Here is a 5802-nt window from a genome sequence, read left to right as displayed (position 1 = left end):
TAGTTGCCTATTTTATATATTAATTGCACATTTAATCAATTAGCAATCTAGTTAATTTTAAACGAGATATCATCCACCCTTTTATTTAAATCTATGTCAAATACTTGCTACTCAAGCATATTACAATTGTGCCTCCCAATCAAGGAATTTAAAACTCAACAATTATGTTCCACATGTATGAATCCTCTTGTGGGATATCTATGCAAAATGTTACCAGACACTGAACCTTCTCGTGTGCGAACTCAACTCGGTTGGAGCCTACAGTTATTTTCGAAGGACTAGCTGATGCATAGAACCCAAGTAGCTTTTTAAGCTTTTGAAATGTAGTAAATTTGAGAGACTTGGTTAGTATATTAGCAATTTGATTCTCGCTTTTACAGTAAACAAGATTAATGACTTCATCATTTGTGAGATTTCTCAGGAAATGATACCTCACATCTATGTGTTTACTTCGACCATGTAGCACTGGATTTTTAGAAAGTTTTATTGACCAACTATTGTCACAATAAATCTAAATAGGCCTATTCTCTTTGAAATATAATTCTGTAAGAATCTTCTTTAGCCAAATAGCTTGACAAGCACAAGATATTACAGAAACAAACTCAGCTTCCGTGGATGATAATGTAAGGATTGATTGTTTTTTCGAACACCATGAAATAACTCCTGTACCCAATATGAAAATGTACCTAGATATACTTTTTCGATCATCTAGATCTCCTGTATAATCACTATTTGTAAAACCAAATAGATCTGACTTTTCTCCTTTTTTATAAAACAACCCAAACTCTTTAGTACCTTGCAAGTATCGAAAAATTCTCTATGCAGCTAAGAGATGCATTTCTGTAGCACAATCCATGTATCTACTAATCATACTTACAACATGCATAATATTAGGTCTCGTCACTGTCAAATACATTAAACTCCCCACTATCTATTTATAAAGTGTGGCATCAACCTTCTTTCCTCTAATATCTTTATGTAACTTCACTTTAAACATAGAAGGAGTATTTACAGGATTGCAATATTTCATTTGAAACCTGTCCAGAATTTCTTGCACATTTCTTCTTTGAGAGATAAAAATTTCAACAGAAGCTTGCACCACTTCAATACTAAAGAAATAATGCATCATACCAAGATCAGACATTTCAAATTCTTTCATCATAGATTTTTAAATTTTTCCAAATATAGATGTACTATTTCTAGTATAGATTAAGTCATCTACATATTAACAAACTATTAATATTTTTTCTCCATCATCAATCTTAATAAAAAGAGTATGTTCATAAGAGCACTTTTGAAAGCCTTCCTTCAAAAAATATGTTTCTATACGATTATACCAAACATGTGGGGCTTGTTTTAATCCATATAGAGCTTTCCTTAATCTATAAACTTTATACTCATTACCAAATTTCACATAATTCAGAAGTTGATCGATAAATACCTCTTCTTTCAAATCTCTATGGAGGAATGCTGATTTTATATCCAATTGAAAGATAGGGCATGAATTTTGTGCCGCCATCGCTATCACCACTCTGATTGTATCATGCCTTGCTACATGAGCAAAAACTTCTTTATAGTCAACACCAAACTCTTGCTTATAACCCTTCACCACCAAGCGTGCTTTGTATTTGTTAATCTCACCATGTTCATTTAGCATTGTCTTGTAAACCCACTTTACACCAATTGTCTTTTTCCCTTTGGGAAGATCACATAACTCCCATGCATTATTTTTTTCAATTACTGTAATTTCATTATCCATAGCTTTTCTCCATTTTAATTCTTTAACAGCCACTACAAAGATAGCGGGGGTCACAATCTGAAAACAAAGCAAAATGTGTAAGAAGATCATCACCTTAATCAATTCCAGTCATCTCATAATCAGACATCCATGTTGGTCTTCTTCGAACACGTTGTGGCCTTTATGATTCTGCTTCAACCGAACTTTGATCTGTTATAGGAATATTTTGAGAGACTTCCTCATGTTGCTCATCCTCCATAGACTGTTGTACTTTCTCATCATCATCAAAATCAATAGGGATAATTTTTTTAACGCCATTTTGATTCCATGGCCAAATGTCTTTTTCATCAAAAATAAGATCACAACTTATGATGATTTTCATAGTGCAGGGATTATATAATCTATAAGATTTTGATGTATTACTCATATCAAGAAAAATGCATTTTCACCTTTTCTATGTAGCTTCTTTCTCCTTTCATCTGGAATAAGGCCATAAGCGATACACCCAAAAATCCGAAAATGATTAACAATCTGTTTTTTTCCACTCCAAGCTTCCTCCGGTGTCGTGTTTTGAATAGATAATGTAGGACTTCTGTTTAATATATGGATGCTCCAATTAACTGTTTCTGGCTAAAAACTTTCAGGAATACCACTTGTCGTTAGAAGGTTTCACACCATATTCATAATAGCACGGTTCTTCCTCTCGTATACACCATTTTGTTGAGGTGTGTAAGTTGTTGTAAGTTGCCTCTTAATTCCATGATTCTCACAAAAATTTATGAATTTATGTGAGTTATATCTCCATCATGATTTATCCGTAGAACTTTAATAGAGTTGCCAATTTCTTTCTTGACGAGTATTTTATATTTTGAAAGCTGCTTTGGATTTTTCTTGCAACAAATAAATTCATATTTTGTGGCTATAATCATCAATAAAGGTAATTATGTATCTTTTACCTCCATTAGAATGCAGTGTTATTGGTCCGCAAATATCTGAATGAATGAGCTCCAATGCCGCCTTTGCTCTCCAAGATTTTCCTTGTGGGAATTGATTACGGTGCTATTTGCTAACAACACATTCTTCACAAACTTGAGAAGGAGTTGCAATTTTAGGAAGATCGATCACCATATTCTTTTGTTTTAGTGTTTTTTCAATCCACCAAAATTTAGATGTCTGTAACGAAAGTGTCATAACCATGCCTCATCATCAATTTACTGAAAAGATGAATGTGATGTAGTATGAAGATAAAGCGGAAACATACGATTTGCTGTCATGTTAACTTGGCAATTAAACCCAACTTTGCATCTTGAATCCGACAAACTCCTTCTTTAATAGCAATTTCATATCCTTTTTCTTGTAATTGACCCACACTAAGCAAATTAGTCTTTAAATCTGGCACAAAAAGAACATTAGATATTGATCCGTTGATAAGGGCCCACCCCTCAGAGGGTCATGGTCACGGTGGAAGTCAAAGTCTAGGCGGTCAATGTCCTTGTGTCGCTGGCCGATCGGATAACTCATTTGTCCGACCAGGACAAAGAAGTACCGATCAGATATCACTATAACTCGGCCAGGCACCGAGCTTCCGACGCTCAAAACAAGACATATGCTCGGACTTACATCGAATCTCGGAATCGGTGAAAAAGGATCCCAGCATGACAATAGAGCTCTGACAGTAGAATGTTGGCCGAGCGACCACTCCGCTCGGCCAAAGGGCTAGACCACCCGAACGGCTAAAGGCTGGCCGAGCGGCCATCCCGCTCGGCCCACTAACAAACAAGATGAGGATCAGCCGATATCCTCGTGGGAACTCGTGCCATCGACAGACAGTATGGTTGGCGGCATGGACAGGTAGAGGATCATGCGGCGGAAGCTTCCACTGTCATGTCAGAGATATGCTTGGGTCATTGAGGTATGGTGTTAGAGACGCTTTCCTGACATGTTTTTTCAAGATAGGCTTTGGGAAGCGTGCACACCTTGAGGAGCGTGCACGCGCGCCTTCAGAGCCTTATATAAAGGGCCCCAAGCTTCAACAAAGGTATGAATAGTCTCAACTGTAGCTACACTGTTACTCTGCTTCTCCGCTTCTCTGCTTACACTTTGCCGAAGACTGACTTGAGCATCGGAGGGTCATCGCCGGGAACCCCTCCATGGCTCGGCACTGACGCTGTTGTGATTGCAGGACCCTCGAAGTCCACCAACGGTCAACAGGAGCATCATGCCCCCCAGCATCCATCGCCTCGACTCTCGGACAGGATCATAAATAATATGGGTAGAATCTCCTTTTGCTTGTATAGTTGTCTTTCCTTTTCCCATAACAGAAATTGTAGAGTTGTCGTCAAATTTGACAGAAATGCGAAAGGATTTATCTAAGTCTGAAAATGTATCCTTTTCTCCACACATGTGATTACTATAGCCTATATCTAAATATCATATATTCCGTTGAGTTTTCTCTTTCTCATGGCATACCATTAAAAGGGACACTTCTTCTTCTTCTTCTGCAAAGTTAGTCTGATCTCCATTTTGTTTCTTCAAATTAGTATAACATTTTGATCTATAATGACTGATCCCGTCCGGAAGCTGAGTCAGATGAACCGTCGGATGAGGTGGATGGAATGTTGACGAAGTCGCGATGTCTCGGAGGGGGGTATGTTGAGATGACTTCTGTGTTGACCAAGTCTTCAAAAGTCCTCTGGTCAATGCTACCTACAACCAACGACCGGGTTCCCCCAGTCCCTGGTACCCCGAGGTTCGAGGCGGATCCAACGGACATATAAGTAATATGTTAATAATATAATAATGAAATAAATGAGAGGCGAATACGAAGACGTACCCTGCCCAAGGGGGCGCCCTCGGATGGGACGCTGCTCGAGTTGTCATGACCCGGAAGAGTATATGCATGCACTAGACAAGGAGCTGGATCTGATGAAGCAGATCCGGACACGTCACAGAGCTGGAAGTGGCGGCATGAAACTAGACGTGACCTTGACACGCAGGCTGGGATAAGGTACCGACACGTAGGCCGAGATAAAACACCGGCACACAGGCCGAGATAAGACGTCGGCACGCAGGCCGGGATGTGACTTCGGCATGCAGGCCAGAACAAGACAACGACACGCAGGCTGGAAAATAACAACAAGGAGACTAAACACAGAGCACACAATCCGAAATACAACTGCGGATGAAGGTCGGAACACAGCAGCGATGCGTAAACTACAACACAGTGGATGAGGAACCCGCTCAAATCTGTCCCGATGGATAGGGGGAATCGTGGCCAACGAAAGTTGGCGATCTAGAGGGTAGCTGCGTAGAGATGACGAACACTAGAGGCAACAGGGCGATTGCGGATACTAGCAAGCGATGAAGGCGGTTTGGTGAGCGGCGAAGGCGGTCCAACGACCCACGATGATGACAGTAGTACCCCCTCTCCCAACGCGCACAGCCTTGGCTCGTCGGAGTGTGCTGCTGATGAGGGGAGTTGTTGGTGATGACAGCGGCATCCTCCCCCCTCCTGCTTGTGGCATCGGCTCCGATGGACAAAGCTGTGGGCTGTGGGGAGAGAGGAAGCAGCTGTGAGGTGGGCGCCGCTCGGCTGGCGGTGACGTTCATAGTGGAGGTCGCATGAGGGGCCACGACGACAGAGAAGAGGATGTGCGCTCCCTCGTCTACAGCGGCATTGTCGGCCTCTGGTGAGGTGGCGGCACCTGGTGGTCGTGTGGAGAGGAGAGCCGCATGAGAGGGAGGAAGGAGAGTTCCTCGGCGGCGGAAGAGAGGGCCCCAGGTGGCGGCACGATGAGGAGGAGAGGAGCAGAGGCGGAGGTCGGTCTATCCGGCGATGACGTCGCGAGGAGGACGAGGGGAGTTCGACGACGACATCGCGAGGAGGACGAGGGGAGTCCGACGGCGACGTCGCGAGGAGGAATGGGAGAGGAGAAGAGGTGAAGGCCGGCGGCTGGCGCCAGCACCAGCGAGGAGTCTGAGAGGAAGAACCCAAACCTCCTGGCGGCGGTGAAGCAAAGCCCACAAACCCCCCTCTTTGCTACAGTGTTTTCTCCTTAAAACCC

This window comes from Zingiber officinale, chromosome 6A (assembly GCF_018446385.1).
Source record: "Zingiber officinale cultivar Zhangliang chromosome 6A, Zo_v1.1, whole genome shotgun sequence".
Taxonomy (NCBI): domain Eukaryota; kingdom Viridiplantae; phylum Streptophyta; class Magnoliopsida; order Zingiberales; family Zingiberaceae; genus Zingiber; species Zingiber officinale.
This window is presented reverse-complemented; position numbering follows the sequence as displayed.